Consider the following 20,501-nt stretch of genomic DNA (forward strand, 5'->3'; position numbering starts at 1 on the left):
TAGTTGCAACTTCACCTCTCACACATCTGACTATGCTCCCTCTTTCCTTCAGCATTGTTCTTCTGCCTTAGAATTGTGCTGTGCCCTGTCACCTCTGCTTTTCATCTGTCTTGCCACTTTTTTGAATTGTGCTGTGCCCAGTGACCATTTTGCATTTCCTGCTGTCCTTTCCCGCCCTAGCCCCTTTGTCTTCTCTGCCTGGACCCCCACCCCTCTGTGTCTCCATTTCCCACCCTTCTCCCTCTCTCCCCCCTCCACTTGAGTTATGGTTCTCTCTGTCTCTCCTATCTTTTCCAACTGTTTCTCTAGTGACTATCCTTCCCTTCTCACTAAGCCTGGTAGGAAGATGTTCAAAAAGAATATCCTGGTCTCCAACCCAGGCCTCCCTATTGCTGATACCTACACCAGCGCTTCCTCCAGACAGACCCTCACTGGCATTCTCTTTGTCGTTCCTTCGCCAGACCTACTGACTCTTCATATGATCATTGTGCTCTCGCCTTACTCCTCCTCTCCCATTAATGGTGGCACCCAGTGGGAGGCCCTCCTTGCCTCCTTACACTCCTCTAAGGTCATCATTAATGTTTACAATAATAGTACTGTCTTCTTCCAAGGCCCTCAGACCAACCTCCTCCTCTTTGACAGACATTTCCCATGCCTTATCAATTTTGTTTCTGCTCCTGCTATCCCCTTCTCTCCCTTATTCGGCTAACTTGCCCCCACTACAATTGAAAAATTGTAGTGCTCTCAATGATCTACCATACATTCTGCATATGTAATGTTCATCTCTTTAACATGCTTTCTAACTTTTGTGTGACAGTATGCCTATATTGTTTTCACTTTATGTAGGCACTATGCCCATTAGCGCAACCACTTGCCCAGCAGGTGCTTAACTTGCTGCACTACTACACACCTCCCCCCCTGCAAGTAGATACTTCAGCAACTACTAGCCTCTCCGAGCCTTCACCTCACACCACGCTCCTAACACCTCGTATTACACCTTACCAGCATTGCTACACCCACCCACCATGCTAATTTGGCTCTCTTTAATCATGTTCCCGTACTGCGTTTTACAAGACAGTATACCATGCCTTGGTAACCATTACATAGCCTACAAAGAATGTCTGTTTAAACTTGCATGCCCCCGTCATCGCCCTATCACTTGCCCTACACCATTCCTGCCCTCCTTGCCACCATTTCCACTAGACACCTACCACTCCCACTTCACCAGCCCTACCAACGGCACTTATGATAATAAAATATGCACCAAGCCACACATTACAGAGCATGTCTGGCTCCATTCTAAACCTGGAAACTACCTCTCTTATCCCATCCAGGGCAAGACCAAGTGCCACCGCCTAAGATCACGCACAATATGTCATACTATCGAAATGACACCTAATCCTAAACATGACACACATATACTCGTACCCAATACAACTAAGCTGCTAGTAGGTATACCTCCCACCTACCACGACATAACAGAGCGAATAACAGAATAGGTACTAGACTCTCCAGGAATAACAACCCACCTGCCAAACTCAACACCAAGACTGCAAGTAAATTGCATACAGTCTCCAACAAACCTAAACACATATGTAAATATTCCCACACTCCCACAAAGAAACCATTTGACGACAGCCCCTGCCACATCAAGAAGGCTAATTGAAAACAACCCTTACAAGGAGCACTAATAAATGCTAGGTCCCTTGTGCATGCAACTGAAATTGCTGATATCATTTTGATGAACAACCTTGACTTTCTTGCCGTGACAGAAACATGGCTACATGACGCAGCTGGACCATCTCTAACTTTACCTGTCCCTGATAACTACTCCATCCTCAGAGCTGAAAGACCCAACGCTCGAGGGGGAGGAATATCCATCATCTTTAAACCTACCCTTGACATGAGATTAGCCACATCCTCTACTTTGACATCCTATGACATTCTCTCTGTCAAGCTCCAAACGTCCACCAAAACACTATCACTATAAACCTGATATATATGCCCCCAGGTCCTCCCGCATCCTTCGAAGAAGACATTACGTCATTAGCAGCGGAAAACACCAAACCCATGGTGCAAAACATCATCCTAGGTGACTTCAACCTTGGCTATAATGACCCCAGTGACCGTCCAGCCACTTCCTTAACCAATGCACTAGCAGAACAAGGTTTCATACAAATCTGCACCCTACCCACTCACGAGAAAGGTGGGATACTTTATTGGGTAGTGGACCTCAACTGCAATATTACCCTTAAGGACTCCTCACCACTCGTTTGGACTGATCACCATCTCCTATCCCTAGAAATCATTGTCAACAACCCAGAGCCTAAAAAGCCCGCCATTGCGTCACCTTGTCCCACTAGGAACAAATGCAATATCAAAGCTGAGGCTATAATACCCCTGGTAGTCCCAATACTCAATGGACTACCTGCCACTAATGACCTGAATCTATTGGTTGACACCTACGACGACTCCATTACCAAAGCCATAGACAGCATTGCCCCATTAAAATTGCGCAAAGGTAAACCTAGAGCACATCTGAACTCATGGTTCACGCTTGAACTGAAAACACTACTCTCAGAAAAAAGAAAACTTGAGACACTTTGGAAATTGACCCCCTCTACAGAAAATAAAGCTAACCTAACCAACATCACAGCCTCCTATAAAAATGAGATAATCCGTACCAAAAAAGAAACATTCAACCTCAGAATAAACCAGGCTGGTTCCAGCACCAAAGAATTATTTAACATTTTAAAGGAGTTAGAAAACCCTAATCCACCTCCAGAAACCTGCACCAAAGATAGACCTTGGTGCACTAGCATTCAAAATGCTCTCTCAAACAAAATCATAGGGCTCCAGACTAAAATAGCTGATAAACGGATCCAACTTACCTCTGGCAATCCCTCCATCCCCATCCTGCCATCAACCTCATACCATAACTCAGACTTCAAATTCAACAATTGAACCATTCCCGAGTTACAAAAAATGATAGCATCACTGAAACCCTCTAACTGTAAAGGTGACCACTGCCCAGCTCAGATCATAAAAGATGCAGCTAGAGACTTATCTCATTTTATTACCAAACTAATAAAGTCATCATTCGCCAGCAACTCAGTCTCAAGTAACCTGAAACAATCGTGGGTCCTCTCATTACTCAAGAAACAAACACTAAACCCGTCTATTCCCACTAATTATAGACCAATCACCACAGTCCCTTTCTTACTGAAAATCTTAGATGGAGTTGCATACTTGCAAATTCAAGACTATCTTGAGACCAACCAACTACTAGTAACTCTACAATCTAGCTTTAGGCCTCAACATGGAACGGAAACTGCCCTTGTTGATCTTAAAAGCCAGATTGATGAAATTAAAGACAAAGGCAGAGTTGCCATCATACTTCTTCATGACTTATCGACAGCCTTTGATCTGGTTGACCATAAAATCTTATGCGACCACCTATCATCGGTAGCACACTTTTGCAACTTGGCTATCACATGGATTCAATCATTCCTCGCAAACAGAACCATGCATGATTTCTCACCCACAGATGCGGCCGATCCAATCCCCATCACCTGTGCTGTCCCACAAGGTTCCTGCGTATCTCCCATTTTGAGCAATATCTTTACAAAGATTAACCCCCTGTACCTCGGAATTCATGCCTACCAACTGAATAAACTACAAAGAGCACAAAAAGCAGCAGCCAAAGTGCTTCTTGCGCTCGGTCCAAGGGACCACGTATCCCCAGCCCTTAAGACACTGCACTGGCTTCCGGTAGCCCGCAGGGTGGCTTTCAAAACCCTATGCCTCACCCATCGAGCTCTACATAAAACTGGACCCCATTATCTTCAAAAAAAGCTAATACCTTATCACCCTACCCGCACCCTCAGATCAAGCTCAGCCGGCCTCCTAGTAATTCCTAAAACAAACTCAGTCAGGTTAGGCGGAGCATCTTTCTCAGCCCTGGCCCCAACCCTGTGGAACTCGCTCCCACCCCACATCCGCCTAACTCAGGACTTAACGGCCTTCCGCAAACTACTGAAAACCTGGCTCTTTCCCTAAAACCCAACCATCTGATGCGGATGCCGGTGTGGAGCAGATAGCAGTGTGGTGTGGATGCCTGTGTGGTGCGGATGCCTGTGTAGAGCGGATGCCTGTGTAGAGCAGATGCCTGCATGAAGCCGACGCCTGTGTAGAGCAGACCGGACGAGCGTGCAGACCTGATGAACGCATAGACAGACTGGAGTGCATTCGCGGGGACGACGGGAGTGCATGCATTTGGAATACATGAGAGCATGCATGAAGCACACTGAAAATGAGGGATTGTCTAGAGCACGCAAGACGAACTATGCACGCGCGAATGTGTTCCTGACTGCTTAAATTGCATGACGTACATAATATGCATTGATATGCGTAAATTTGAATGAACATATATCATACCACACCCCACGCCTACTCTCCTCTTTACACCACCACTCAAATAGAACACAGGGATACTATGACACCATTCGGTATAACTGTTCTCATATCAACATCCACCGCTCACTCCCCATCACTCTAAATAACCACCGCTGGTTTAACACCCCCAGCCTGGCGTTTCTCCTCAGGCCTAACGCAGCCACTCTGGAGCGGGATAAATTCTGCCAGAGCGTACACATTCTCCTGACTCTCAACCACCACACCTACCGCTAAGAAGCAGCTACCACATCAACCCCGCACCAGCTGCACACATACCTGTGCGCACACGCACCTTTTGACTCTCCTCACCCTCTCTACTGACTCGAACCTCGGTTCCCAAGGGCGTTCAACCTACCAGCGCCTTCAGACCATACCAATGGTATATAAGGCGCTATACAAATGCAAAATAACAATAACAATAACAAAGCCCCTATTTGATAAACTGGATCGTCTGGGTGTCACCTACACAAATTATGCAGACGACACCCAGATACTCCTAACATTTCTTTTTGTTGGGATTTTTGAGTTAGCTGAAATTAATCAACTTTTTCAATCATTACAATTACAAAGTAGAATGACACATAAAACATGAACATATGAACATAGTGGCACATTTTAAACAGCGCTCTTAAAAATAAAAAGGATAAAAAAGAATCAAATCAAGAACAGGTGATCCACAAACCAACTACACATTGACATTTAAATTTAAAATAAAATAAAATGTCTTCAAGAAGGCTTCTCTAAATCTCTAAATACACACCAGATTAAAAATCTTGTAAGTAAACAAAGCAAGTATGGATTACGAGATGTCTGTTTGACATTAAAATAACCAGAATCTGATGCAAGATCACCTCAAGTCAAAGTGCATACATATTCATATTACACCAAAGATCTTTAAAATAGCAACGAGAACCGTTATACTCATTCTTGCCATTTCATACCCTAAAACAATTGTCTATTTTGGTCTTATTATTATCAGTTGCAAAAGGGGACTAATGTACTAAATTCAACGCCTTCAAAAAATGTACTGTCGCTATTCGAATACTCATGATCCTCGTGGCGACAATCGCTACCCATCTGTCTTCCGGCTTCATATTAGCAAAGTAGGCCATGTGTTTACAAAAATGTGTTTGTCTTAGCCCCATGAGCGACTTACAGTCTACTATCAGATGTTCTAATGTTTCCTTTGACTGATGGTCACCACAGAACCAACAAAAATGTTCTTCAACTTTAAGGAATTTCCTACGAGTTTATATGTCACATGTGGGCCATAGATTAAGACGCACTCGCAGTATTGCACTTCTCAGCTGTGGGGTCGCAGCTTGACATAAATATGGTTCCACATCTCTATACTTTTTTGGGCCAAACCAGTGATTATTAAAGTCTTTGTATTTGAGGCAAGAGGCTCTTGTGTCTGTCCAATCCATCATGAATAGTTTTGTCTTAGCTCAGACTGGATTCGCGACAAGAACATCGATTGTAATATCAGCGTTCGTCATCACAGTAATATTATGTTTGGTCCAGGTTTTTGGAAACACATGATGAGAAGTCAACATATACTGGGCAACAGTCGCTAAAGTAGATCCATTCAGGGTAGAAAGTAAACATTTCCGAAATAAGGCACACAAATGCCAATAGTACATGGCTGTCAGAGATGTCAACCCCAGCTCATATCGTAGCCATGGACCCGGAATACTTTGTGGCAAATGAAGTACTTAACGCCAAAATTGAGCCTCCAATTTATTCAGATAAGTGGATTGTATAACATTTTTCGTTTCAAGGCCATAGAGAAGCGTAGGTGTTACATTTTGAATCCAAAACAATATCACAGATTTGATGGAGAATTTACCATATTTCTCCAGCATAGGTTCTGGCATGGATTTGCATGCTCATGAATATTCCCGTCGTCAGGCTGGGAATCCTCGGTAAAGAAAAAAACAGTTTCAGTTTCGTTTCTGAACTGTCTTTCTCCTAATAACCAATCACTGGTCTCTGGGTCATACTGCCCCCAGCCAATGACTGCCCTCTACCTAAGCCCTTCCTCTGGCAGCCATCTTCAGATTTTTACCACATGTTCCAGTGTTGGGAGTCCTCCTGCTATAGCTCTCAAGCTTTTACAGCGTTTTGCGATTTTTCAAAGAGTTTAATCTCATTTTTTCAGTCAATTGAGCATCAAGCTCCACAGTTTCTACTTCCGATCAACGGGGACCCGTTTCAGAATTTTCTACACGCCTCAAGGGCGAAGTTTTCATCGAGTTCCGCTTTTTGGAGGATTCCAGAAGATCTTTGAGGGCGTGGACATGGCCCAAGACAAAGGGAGCACCACGCCCGGATCCAGGCTGTTCAGGAGCTGCCCTGGATGCGGATTGCAGAATGTCTTCAAGGAGGACGAGCATTCAAGATGCCTCTACTGCCTTCACAAATACAAAACGCACGTGCAGAAGGACTGTGCGTTTTACAAGAACATGTCGGAGCGAACCATGAAGGATCGGCGGATCCGCCTCATCAACTGGCTGGAGGGGAAGAGCCCAGCAACAGGTGAGAAGAAGAAGAGGTCCGAGCGGTCTTCTAAGACTTTGAGGGCGCTCCGGCGATGGGGGCCCAACAAAAGGCAAAGCACTGCAAGTCTGCGGGCACCGGGAGCGCCGAACGGTCGGGCTCCTCAGCTGCCAGGCAGGGCGCACTTTCAGCAACGCCATCAACCACGAGCCAACCCTCCTGCTCAGGGAAGAGGAAGTCGGAGAACCCAGGTAAGCTTCAGGAGAAGTCCCGTTTGATCCCGACGGAGACAGCTGAGGGGGAGCGAGGCGGCGACCCTCCCCCCAAGGTGAAGGCCTCAAGCGCGTCCAAAGTCGTGAAAGCCTTGATTCACCCGGCTAATGCCTCTATCGAGGGAGTCGTGGCGGCCCTGTCTAAGCCTGTGGAGGCAACCCAAGTGGAGGCGACCTCGGGGCCCAGAGTTTCATTGCCACCGTGGAGGGAATCTTCTTTTCAACCCATCGATAAGACCCCCGTGAGAACCCCGGTGGACAAAGAAGGGGGGGGGGGCGGTGGCCATTACGGACACGGATACAGCCTCTGAAGAGGAGCTCGCTGGAGTCGTGAAGATCCTGGACAAGAGGTTCAAGGAGTTCCGGTCCCGCGGGAGGGATCCCGACAAGGCGGATGACGAAAGCAACGGTAGTGCCGACGAGGTTCCCGTGGAGGCGGAGGATTCCACTCCGCAACCGTCGTGCCTGTCGCAGCCGGTGCCTGGGCCACAGGACAACTCAGGAGCAATCTTGATGGCAATCCAGGCCAGGCCTTGTGTACAGAGATAAGGACAAGGTTGCCCTTACCCCCAGCAGACGACCCAGCGGAGCCTGGACCGTCAGGAAGCCCTCCAAGCAAGCAGAGGAGAATTCATCCCCCACCGCCCTTCCAGCCTGCGAGGCCCTCACAGCCTTCATCTCCTTCCCCGGATCCGAGGGATAACACAGGAACAGAGATGGCCACGACGGGGACGGATGACGACGGTGGTGACGACGGGATGGGCCTTCCATCACCATCTCCTCGGGCCTCCCCGCCCGATGAAATTGGCTCCTTCCACGCCATGATCGCCAGGGCATCCGAGCTCTTCCAGCTCTGCCCCGAAGAACAGAAGAAGGAAGGTTTCCTCTGTCAACAGCGTGAGGCCAAGAAGAAGACGGTCCTCTCGGTCCCGTTACTTGACGACATCTGGGACAGGGGCTGGCGCTCCTGAAGAACCCGTCCACAACCCCTGCCAAGAGAGACCGGTACGAGAAGAAGTACCGGGTCCCGGATTCCGCCCCCATGTGCTTTAGGGCGCAGCCAACCCCGGATTCGGTCGTCTCAGCGGCGGCCAAAAAGAAAGTGGCGGGGGCGATGGCTTCAACTTCGAACTCCCCGCCGGACGGCGAAGGGAAGAAATTGGACGCCATGGGACGACGGGTCATCTCGTCTGCGGTGACGACGATTAATGCGGCCAAAGCCCTCGCGATTGTGGCCCGCTACGACAGGGAGCTATGGTTTAAGATCGCTCCTCTGCTGGACTTCCGGACGACAAGAGGGCTGAGGCCCTGCAGATCCTGCAGGAAGGCGAAGTGGCATCGCACCACGCCATAACGGTGGCCACAGACATTGCTGACACCGGCTTCCGCCAGATGGGCAATAGTGTTTGCCTTCGCCGGCGTGGTTGGCTCAAGGCAACCGATTTCTGCCAGGACGTACAAACCAGAGCTTTGGACATGCCTTTTGACAGGAACAACCTGTTTGGCAAGACAGTGGACGAGTCACTGCAGGCCATCATGGCCGACACGGAGACGGCGCAGGCCTTGGGAGTTTTGCAGCAACGACGGCCGCCCTTTTGGAACTCCAGAGGCAAGCAAGGTGCCTCCAAAGGATTCGGCGGCGGCTCCTCGATGTACCGCCAGGCGGCCGGCTCCTCGTCACAGGAGGCCTACAGAGGAGTCGGCAAGTCAGGGGGATCTCGTCGCATCGGGCCCCCACCTGAGTACCCCGGTGGGAGGCTGGCTGGTGAAGTTCGTCAGTGTATAGGAGTCCACCTCCACCAACTGATGGGTGCTGGATGCCCTGGCCCGCGGGCACACTCTCGAGTCTCTAATGAAGTGTCCCCACATTCCACCCGTGGCCAGGAAGGAAAACTACGTCCCTCAACTGCTGCTGGAAGTAAGGGCGATGCTGAAGAAAGGAGCCAGCGAGCTCGTCCCAAAGAGGCTTCGGGGCTCTGGAGTGTACTCACAATACTTCCTCGTAAGAAAGAGACCGGCAGCTGTCGACCCATCCTGGACCATTTTCGTTTAAACAAGTACATCAAGTCCCAGAAGTTCCGGATGGTCACTCTCCAGCACGTGCTGGGGCAGCTGGAGGAGGGCGACTTCCTATCATCACTGGACTTGTAGGATGCCTACTTCCACATCCCCATTCCGAAAGGACATCGAAAGTTTCTCATATTTGTAGTCCAAGGACAGCACTACCAGTTCAAGGCCCTCCCCTTCGGATTGAAGTTGGCGCCCAGGGTATTCACCAAGTGCCTAGCACCAGTGGTGGGGCGGCTGCGCCTGCAGGGGATCCATGTCTACCCCTACCTGGACGATTGGCTCATCCGATCAAGGAAAAGAGAACTTGCCGTCGAGCACACAGCGAAGACCGTCCAGCTGCTCACAGATCTGGGATTTTCCATCAACTTTGCGAAATCCCACTTGGTTCCGTCGCAAGTCGCACTGTTCCTGGGAGCCAGGCTCGACACAGTGGCACGATTGGCTTCTCCGTCGGAGGAAAGGAGGAAGGCCATCCTGGGCAAAATGCAACGGCTGTCGACCATGGACGTGGCCACGGTGAGGTCCATCAAGTTCCTTCTCAGCATGATGTCCTTGTGCATCTACCTCGTGCACCTGTGCAGGCTGTGGATGCGTCCACTGCAAGAGTTCCTCGATGCCCGTTGGATGCAAGCGGCGGGCAGCTTCGAAGACAGGATCCCGCTCAACGAGACCTTCCACCAAGCGATCTGGTGGTGGGGCCCCCGCACGCATCTCGTGGCGGGTATGGGCTTCCAGACCCCAGCACATCAGGAGACAGTGACGACAGACGCCTCCCCGGAGGGATGGGGAGCGCACACCGGAGATCTCCACGCAAGAGGCCTTTGGCTCCCGGAGGAGAGGTCACTACACATCAACGTCCTGGAGCTCTGAGCCGTGTTCTGGGCTCTCAGGTCGTTCCTTCCGACCCTCAAGGGCAAGGTGGTGAGGATCTTCACCGACAACACCACCACGATGTTCTACATCCGGAAGCAGGGAGGTACCAGATCCCCAGCCCTATCCAAGGAGACCCAGGATCTGTGGCACTGGGCCGTCGCCCAATGGATGTTTCTTGTACCCTTCCACCTGGCAGGAATAAAGAACACCATTGCCGACTCACTCAGCAGGGAGCTACACTCCTGCCACGAGTGGGAACTGCGACAGGATCAAGTGGATCTGCTATTCCAACGATGGGGCAATCCGCAGACCGACTTATTCGCAACAGCGACGAACGCCAAGTGCTTGGATGTCCTGTTCCTCTATGCATTCCCGCCGTTGCTGTTGCTGCTGCTCATCAACCAACTGAGACGGTCCCGGTGCAGGATGATCCTCGTCGCACCGGCGTGGCCGAGACATATCTGGTTCCCGGACCTTCTGGACATGTCAGCGTCCCCCCCAGCCAAACTGCCGACGGACGCAGATTTCCTCTCCAGAGAAGGAGGCGCCATCCTCCACCACGACCCGGGGTCGCTGAACTTGCAGGCCTGGATCATGCAGCACTAGAGTTTGAAGGGTACGATATCTCATCCATCTCAACAAGCCCTTGGTGTTACCTGTTTCCTTGCCGTCGCCTTCGTCGCCGGCCGAGAGGACTTTGCACTCGCTGGACGTAGCTAGAGCGCTGAAGTTCTACGTGGACAGCACGAAGAGTTTTCGTTCGGAAGACATCACAACTGTTTGTGAACTTTGGACCTGTGAACCAAGGGAAGGCCCTCTCGATGGCTTCCATTTCCAGATGGCTCTCCGGCTGCATCATGCACTGTCACCGGTTGGCAAACCGACAGTTGCCCGATCATCCGAGAACCCATTCAACGAGAGCGATCGCTGCTACCACAGCGTTTCTATCTGGTGTGCCCCTGCTGGACATCTGCAGGGCTGCTACGTGGAGGTCGACGCACACCTTCACGAGATTCCACTGCATCGACCGGGATTCCAGGGAGGAATCCAGAGTCAGCCAGGCAGTGCTGCGCAACCTGTTCGCCTGAAGGTGGGCCTGGTGAGGAGGTAAGAGATGCTTAATGTTGAGTTGATGAAATGCTTAATGTTGAGCCTTGCCACCTCCTGTGGTTGTGCATATGTGTACTGCTATGTATTCTTGTATTCATGAGCATGTGAATCCATGCCAGACCCCATTCTGGAGAAGGAACAAGTTACTTACCTGTAACTGTTGTTCTCCAGCATGGGTCTGGCATGGATTCACATGTGAACCCTCCCTGCTACCCCTCTGCCACTCTTCACTTGGTCCTACTGCCACTTTACGTGCTACCAAATCTGAAGATGGCTGCCAGAGGAGGGGCTTAGGTAGAGGGCAGTAATTGGCTGGGGGCAGTATGACCCAGAGACCAGTGATTGGTTATTAGGAGAAAGACAGTTCAGAAACGAAACTGAAACTGATTTTTTCTTTACCGAGGATTCCCAGCCTGACGACGGTGAATATTCATGAGCATGTGAATCCATGCCAGACCCATGCTGGAGAACAACAGTTACAGGTAAGTAACGTGTTCCTTATATAGAATAGGTCTTGTCTGCGATATAGCCGAGGTTAACTTATGTTCTATCTTTCACAATTGGGAATTTGCCAATGGAAGTCCATTAAAGATTAGACCTAAATATACATAGTTAGGCACCACCTCAACACTGGTATTCTCAATTTTCGACTCATCTTATTTCTCTGTGACATTCTTGACACATAGGGCCTCATTACACGGATGGCGGAGAACCACGGCGCTATTAGCGCCATAGTTCATGCCGGTAAAATACCGGCACCGCCTTGGCGAAAAGGGGAATTACCGCCCCATTCCAAGGTTGGCGGGGCGGTAATTCCCCCTTCCACCATTGCCCTTCCCCATTCCCATTTTTGCCCCATAGGGCATAATGGGAATGGGGAAGGTGCTAATTACGGTACCGCAAATTGCGGTACCGTAATTAGCTCCCTGAGTCCCTTTGCGGGTTGGTTTTTAACGCCTGCAAAAAGCAGGCGTTAAATCCCCCAACCCGCAAAGGGACCTCGTAGTAAGGCGGTAAGGATTTACCGGTACCGGTATTTTACCGGTACCGGTAAATCCTTACCGCCATCCGTGTAATGAGGCCCATAGAGTACAATTAGTTTTTTTTTCAAGTTAACAACCAATTAATTCAAGCTAAAATAATTACACAATGCAGTGAGCAAATTCTGTAAACCAATAGGTGTTTTGGAGACTAACACCAATATCATCCGCATACCACAGAGCTTTAATTTCATTGCCATTCATTCTGGGGGAATCACCCCTCACATTTGCATATGCCATTTTAACATTGTTGATTAACAAATTGAAGAGGGCTGAAGCTAGGATACATCCCTGCTTCAGCCCTTTTGCTGTCGCAATGGCAGATGATAATAAGCCCATGGATGTCAGCCTTATCTGTAAGTATTTGAATGAAAGGCATAAATAATGTCACACAAGGATGCCGGACACTCAGCTTCTACAAGTTTAGCCATGAGCTTAATCCTAGAAACATAATCAAAAGCGGAGTGCAGGTCAACAAAAGCCAAAATATATGGGTTGTTTTGTTACATGGGCCTGGGCTTTAAGGGCATTGCGTGTGACGAGGTTTACAGCAGTACCCATCCCTGCAACAAACACTGTCTGATTTGGATTGCGCTGGTTCACTTGCAGAGTCCAAGCGTTGAAGTCTCTTAACACTAACCGAGAGAATAATTTTCCTGGAGCGTCAAGCAACGCAATTGGACGATAGCTTGTGGGCTCACTGCGATCGCCCTTTTCAAAAATAGGGACAATCAGCGAGGTGCGCCATGACCTTGGGAGGTTTTTAGTTAACAGAATATGTTGAAAGGTGTTATTAAGGAAGGTTGCCAACTGAATAGGATTTTGTTTAAACATAAGGTTATTCAACCCATCGGGCCCCGCTGCTCGGGAAGTTGACGATTTAGTTATACATTCCCTAACAGTTTCAACAGAACAATCTAAATGCCAACATGAGGAACATTTATTTATGTACTTCAACTCAGCAAATCGCTCATCAGCATAAAGCTTTGTAAAATGTGCGAGCCATTTGGCTTCAGTAACTCCATTAACTTGGAGATCAACTTGGCTCTTTGCTGCACATTGATTTAGTAATCCCCATACCTGGGCTGTATTTTTATTTCGACAGGCCGACATGCAAAGTTCATTGTCAGCTTGAGACAATTTAGCTTTTCTACTACGTGTCCAGTTATGATATTTACACTTAGCAGATTTAATGGCCGTAACCTTTGGATTTAATTTCTATAAGCTGCTTTCCTCTGCTGGAGAAGAGGGTCATACCTATGTATGTGTTTATTCTTCAATTTACTTAGTGAGGCTGGATGTTTTTAAACGTGTCTAGAATATCTACATACGAGTCAAAATCATTCGCCATTTGGCGCTTCATGAGGGCGGCATTCAAGGTTGTTAAGTTATTTTCTGACCATCTAAAACGCGTTTTGGCATTATTAACAACTAACATTTGTCTCGACCACTGTTGTTGTTTGTTACGTTGGTGGTCTAGTGCCGTCCAATATAAGGCCAATAGATGGTGGTCACTCATAGTTTTCTTAACAACTTCGAATTTAGTTGCACTTAAAAATATGATCTCGCTCATGAAGATGTAATCAATAGTTGACATCGAACCACCTCTCTCCCAGTCCGGGCATGATGGAATGTCTCCTTGAATTCAGCCATTAGCCATTCTTAAATTTGTGTCCTCTATGAAATTACAACATCTGTGGCTATCATGGGGTTGCTTTCCTTTGTTCTTATCAACACAGTTTAGATTTAGATCACCCACCATCAGCGTAGCTGAAATATTATTATCCTTGGCTATTTCTTCAAATAGATAGGAGAAGTCATTATAGAAGGAATCGTCTGCGATCCCCGCAGGGTTGCGATACAAATTGATTAAGGGAAAAGATTGTTTCGCATGAGTGATTCTAACTGTTAGGAAAGATTTCGTAATTGTGGGTAAATTTCCTTCCATGTGGCAACCCCTAAACTTTTTGCTGTTGTTTTCACCATGATCTAGACTTTGCCAGAGAAGTGCAGCCTTCTGCTGCACTCCTCTGGGCTTTCGCTCCATTCTTACGGGGAAACTGACATGCCCTTAAGACAGTCAGTACCGGGAAACGCTGTTTTCCGTAGTTTCTTTATCATGTTGCGGCTTTCGTGCAACATGACACAAGAGGGCACTGTAAGCTAAGTTACTGCTCTCTTGGGTCTCTAGCCTTCTACAGGCCCTAGATACACTTTTTGGATTGTAACTGATCGGTGCAAGTGAATCACGTACGGGAATGATGGCAGCGATCGTTTCTTGTGTTTTGAGCTCCTTTTGGCGTTTTAAGCACGTTTCTCGCGCTTAGCCCAAAATGGTGGCCTGGCTCCCAAAATGGCCAGACCACGAGGCTCCTTTGTCCTGTCCCCTGACCGTCTTGCTCCCTTAACATTCCCCAGGTCGGGCATGTACTTTCCTGCGAAACACAGATGCTTTCGTGGGCTTCTACAGGCCTTGTGTGTGCCTCCAGGATGTGGGCTGGGATGTCTGGTCCCAATACACATCCTGGGTGCCAGAGAGTCTAGGGTGGTGTGAATGCCTGGGACCACCGTGGTACGTGATAGGTCCACGTATGGTGTGAGTGTTGAGGAGCGATCTCCCATTGGGTCTCCTCCGTTTTGGCGCAAAGGGAACCGTGGATAAGAGGGGGCTGGAAACGTCACTACCATGTCGATCTCCTGAGTTCTCACGAACGAAGGAATACAGGAGCCAAGTATCCTGCAACCATGAGGCTGAACTGAGGAATCGCTGGTGACCCGCTGAAGGACTGCTCCTCTGCACTGCTGTCGCTTTGTGAAACCCTTTTTACCTCTGATCGAACCAGAAGTCCTGCACTGGTACTTCGACCCTTGGAATAGCGGGAACAGCTATTCTCGGCATCTTCACCATCTCCTGCACGTAAGCCTTCGGAAGTGTCTCTGGGCCATCCAGCAGACTGACCAGCCTACCCAGGAGTCTTGCTCTGTAACCGCCGCCAGGTTGTGTTGTATTTCTAGTCCTTGTCACTCTCACACGATTCGTACACTTGGCGTTCCCAGGTCTGAAGTGAGTAGTGTACATTTGGCTCAGATACACACGGCCGCACGTTGCCCTGCTGTGGTAACAAACTGTGCGGGTTCACTTCGTTTGGGACATCTTTAACTAAACTCTGCTGCTGCAGAATCTACACGACGACGAGACGTCCCCTGATCTCCTGAACCTGCCAGCACTGGAACTGACGCGGAGAAGCCTGGATCTGCTTGCATCGGGGACCGGTGAGTAGCATAGCTAGGAACTGGTCGCCCTCCTGCAGGAGCCCATAGCTTTTCCCAGCTGTGTCAAAACAGCACGCCTTTCCGTACTCGCGCTCTGCTTCTGCCCACAGTGGAGGCTGCGCTTGAGTCGCGGAACTCTGTTCTTCTTCATTTGTGCACCCAGCTAAACTGCCTGATTCCCTCGAAGAGACTCCCCTTTTTGACCGTTGGCACCAGCGTGTGCAGGTACTTTTGAGCACAAGCCTCCACTCTTCGTAGGGCTTGGACTTCCTTTTAGTTAGGTGCCTCTGAAGGTCTAATCATTATTTTGCACTGCCTGTTTTCCTCCCCTTCTAGGTGGACTACACATTTTGTGCATCTAACGCTTTAGACTTGTTTGTATTTGTATATATATTGTATTGGTTTGGTATGTGTTGGTTTACTAGAGTTTGATTGTGATTTCTCGCTACAGTCATTATTGCAAAGGCCTTGGAATAAATGTGTATATATTTTTAATATATCACCTGTTTGGAGTAGTTTGTAAGTGTCCTTGCTTTGTGTGCTCATTGCGGGCTTTCAGTCACCCTCACCCCTCTTGAGGCCTAGTCTTGACCGCCGCGATCGCTACCCTGATTGGTCTGGCTTGTCCAGAGGTTACCCTGTTCCAAGTAATTAGGTTGGCCTTCTGAACTTCTGCGCCAGGACAGAGTTCAGAAATCCGTCTTAACAAATTGGTGTACAGCGGTGGGATACGACTGAAGGTATTCAGTGTTGCGCACGAACTAAGGCATTTCAAGTTATTCCTACCAGGACACGTAATGAATTGTTGTAGTATAACTTTAAAAAGGCCATAGTCCTATCTAACAGTATGGAAACAAATACCTTGTTAACTTTAAATGCTTCCAAATCAGAAACATTGAAAAAGATGTGTGCGGAGAGAGGTGTTTCCTCTCAAGGCACGAAATTGGATATGATCCAAAGAATCGTGGCGTGGCAAGAAGCGCAGCTTGACGCTATAACTTCTGAGGACAGTGCGGAAGGAGGTGAGGCTGCTCTCACTGGTAGAACCGACGGTTCTGCCGCTGCACTGATCCACCGCGACCACGAGGACAGGGAGGATGAGATGTCTAATGTTTCCTCTGCCAGTGCTGATGGGGAGGCTATGCTTCAATTCAAGAAGCAAGAGCTGCGGTTTAGGCAGAAGGAGCTTGAATTCAGCATAGCCAAACTAAATATCGAACAGGCAGAAAAACAGAAAGACAGGGATCACCAGTTGGAACTGGCCAAGCTTCAGGTTGCAAATGGGTCCAAGGGTCCTGGACATGGGTCTGGGGCCTCCTCTCATCCACGGTTTCCGAAAGATCTGCTCAGTGTGTATGAGGAAAGGAATGACATTATGGACTGGCTGAATACGTTTGAGTATGCATGTGAAGTTCAAGAAGTTGACAATGATGATAAGATTGCCTGGTTACTCAGCAGACTGCCCCATTCTGGCTGTAGTGCCATTATGGAAATGTCGAAGGCTGAGCGAGCTGATTTTGCAATGTTAAAGCAAACTCTCATTTTAAAGTTTGGAAAGACTCCGGCCCAATATTTAAAACGATTCCGAGAGTACAAGAAAAAAGAAGGTGGTACTTGGGTATCTTATGTCACCCAATCCTTAAAAAACTTCCCTGGCTGGGTCGAAGGTTATAAGGTTTCTACCTTTGAAGGCATGATAAATCTTGTCATGCTGGAACACATTTTTACATCTTCTTCCCCGGAGCTTAAGCAGCATTTGGCCGATTCGAAGGAGATAGATCCTAAGAAGCTGGCCATTGCAGCAGACTTATGGGTGTCACATCGAGTGTCCCATAAGGACAAAACTCATCCTGGTAAGCAGGAGGAAGGGAAAAAGTCCAAAGATAAGGAGGGTGGAGAATCTGATAAATCTTCTTCTCAAAAGGGCCACAAAAAGAAAAATAAGGGTAAGACACAAGAGAACTCACACGGTAGCGGAGGTCAGCCTCAGAAACAGAACTCTGGTTACAATAAGCCTCCCTATGCAAACAGACCCAATGGATCTTGTTTTGCTTGTGGAGCAACTGACCACGTGAAGGGGGATCCCCGGCGTAAGGTTAAACCTTTGGGGGTCCACTCCGCTAAACTGGCCTTCTCCTCCTACGAGGAAGAAGAGATTACAGGAGCATCCTTCTCCTCAGACTCATTTCCCAGCGGGATAGAAGCTGAGGTAGTTTTAGTTTCCCTGGGTTCCTGGGAGCCTAAAGTCGCAGAGGCTTATGCTAGGATTCCATATAATACCAAGCACTACTTTAAAGACAGTGTGCTGATCAATGGAGTAGATACTCCAGCTCTTAGGGATAGTGGGTGCAGTCGAACTGTAGTGGATTCTACCTTGGTAGGCTCAGAGGAAGTTGCCAGAGCTACTCTGATGCCCACTAAGTTGGCTGACGGCCCACTCCGTATGTTTCCAGTAATACCTGTAAATCTTACTTTAAATGGTACAGCAGTCAGGATTCCAGTGAGCATTCAGAGAAACGTCCCAGGAAAGGTCTTGTTAGGTAATGATCTCAGAGCTTTAGGGCTCGTAGGAGACACTGCCGAAAGACCCTACACGCTGTCTCAAGCACGGGCAGCATTGGCAAAGACCAATACGCCGCCCCAGCCGAAGGGGAAACCCAAGGCGAAAGGAGTAAACAAGTCAAGTCGAGGGAAAGAGAATATTCCCCCGAGCTCGCCTACCACTGCGGTGGAGGAAGTTGGTCAATCGCCCGGGCCTGATGAGGAGGTGGCGATGCGTGAAGTATTTGACCCCAACGACCATCTTGAACTAAAAGACTTGTTAGTAGAAGGTGGTCCTGATAGGGACGAATTCAGTAAAGGCCAACGTGAGTGCCCATCTCTGGAAGGCCTAAGGAGCCAGGCCTGCTCCCAGCTTGAGGGTGAACCTCCTGGGACGCATCGGATTTATTGGGAAGGTGGACTCCTGTATAGTGAGCCCACAGAGTCTACAGAAGGAGACCATAGGAGTTTGGTGGTTCCCCTTGCTGTTAGACCCTTCCTCCTGCAGTTGGCGCATGAAGTGCCCCTTGCTGGCCACCTTGGTATTAAGAGGACCAAGCAAAGGTTATCCATGCACTTTTACTGGCCCAAGATGGGGGTGCAAGTAGAAAGTCACTGCAGGAGTTGTGCCTCCTGCCAGTTATCTGGTAAGGTTGGCTCGACAATCCAAGCTCCATTGGTACCACTCCCAGTTGTGGGAATACCATTTGAAAGGGTAGGGATCGACATCGTTGGTCCCCTTGACCCGCAAACATCCTCGGGCAATAGGTTTATCCTGGTGCTGGTCGACCATGCAACCAGATATACTGAGGCCATCCCATTGAAAACTGTAACTGCCAAGTCAGTTGCAAAAGCGTTACTTGGCATATTTACTAGGGTTGGCTTCCCTAAAGAAGTTGTGTCGGATCGTGGCAGCAACTTTATGTCGAAGTATATGCAGGCTATGTGGAAAGAATGTGGGGTCACCTACAAGTTCTCTTCTGCATACCACCCCCAGACCAATGGTCTGGTGGAACGTTTCAACAGAACGTTAAAAAGCATGATTGGGGCTCTGGAAGAACCTCAGAGAAGAAAATGGGATCTTCTTTTACCATGTTTACTGTTTGCCTACCGAGAGGTACCACAAGAGGGTGTTGGCTTCAGCCCCTTCGAACTTCTGTTCGGTCATCCTGTACGGGGACCCTTAGCCATAGTCAAAGAGGGATGGGAGATGCCCACTCCCCCTGTTACTACCAACGTAGTAGATTATGTGCTGGGGCTCAGAAAACGGATGGTACTTCTGATGGGCTTGGCTAGTGATAAATTGAAGGCAGGACAAGCGCTGGTGAAACATTGGTACGACCAGAAAGCTTCCCTCATCAACTTTACACCTGGTCAGCAAGTCCTGATCATGAATCCTATAAGGCCTCGAGCGTTACAGGACAAATGGTCAGACCCTTACACAGTGGTGGAGCCCCTGGGTGAGGTTAACTATTTAGTGGATCTTGGAAGGCCTGGACAGGCTCCAAAAGTGTTTCACGTAAATAGGCTGAAGGCTTTCGTCCCAAGAGTCGAAATCGCAGCACTGCTACTGGCTTCAGATGTTGAGGAAGAGGAGTCTGAACCTCTCCCCGACCTGTTCCAAAGCGGTCCTTCAGATAGCTCCTTTGAGGGTGTCCGAGTGGCCCCTCACCTGACTTCTGATCAGCAGGCTGAGGTGAAAAGTTTGCTTAGGCAGTTTTCCCCCCTGTTTTCACAGTCGCCTGGTTTGACACCTTGGTGCAAACAAAACATAGACACAGGAGACAGTGTACCTACCATAAGTAGGGGATACCGAATGTCAGACAAAGTACGGTCTTATATTAAGACCGAGGTCAACAAGATGTTAGGCCTTGGGGTGATTGAACCCTCTAGTAGTCCTTGGTCCAGCCCTGTGGTTTTGGTTCCAAAGGCAGGCACTTCTGAATTGAGGTTCTGCGTGGATTACAGGGCTCTGAATGCTGTCACCAAGACAGATGCACACCCCTTGCCTCGAACAGATGAGCTGGTGGATACTTTGGGTGCCTCCAAGTACCTCAGCACGTTTGACCTCACTGCTGGCTATTGGCAAATAGCTTTAGCAGAAAATGCCAAGGAGAAGACAGCGTTTTCTACTCCAGACGGCCTTTACCAATTCAGGGTAATGCCGTTCGGGTTGAAGAATGCGCCTGCCACTTTCCAGAGGCTTGTGAATCATGTGTTGAATGGGTTGGACGAATTCTGTCTTGCATATCTGGACGATATAGCAGTTTTCAGTGCCACCTGGGAAGACCATGTGAAACACCTCGGGATTGTGCTCCAGGCTCTTCAGAAAGCACACTTGACCATAAAGACTAGTAAATGCCAGATT

General features: G+C 48.7%; 1 protein-coding gene across 6 annotated transcripts in view; it reads left to right on the top strand.

Moving 5' to 3' along the window:
* LOC138580086 (protein FAM118A-like) overlaps positions 1–20,501 on the top strand; it is a 1,834,209-nt gene that overhangs the window by 1,800,157 nt on the left and 13,551 nt on the right. The gene's annotated exons all lie outside the window — the stretch shown is intronic.

This window comes from Ambystoma mexicanum, chromosome 3p (genome assembly GCF_040938575.1).
Source record: "Ambystoma mexicanum isolate Mex_15411 chromosome 3p, UKY_AmexF1_1, whole genome shotgun sequence".
NCBI lineage: Eukaryota > Metazoa > Chordata > Amphibia > Caudata > Ambystomatidae > Ambystoma > Ambystoma mexicanum.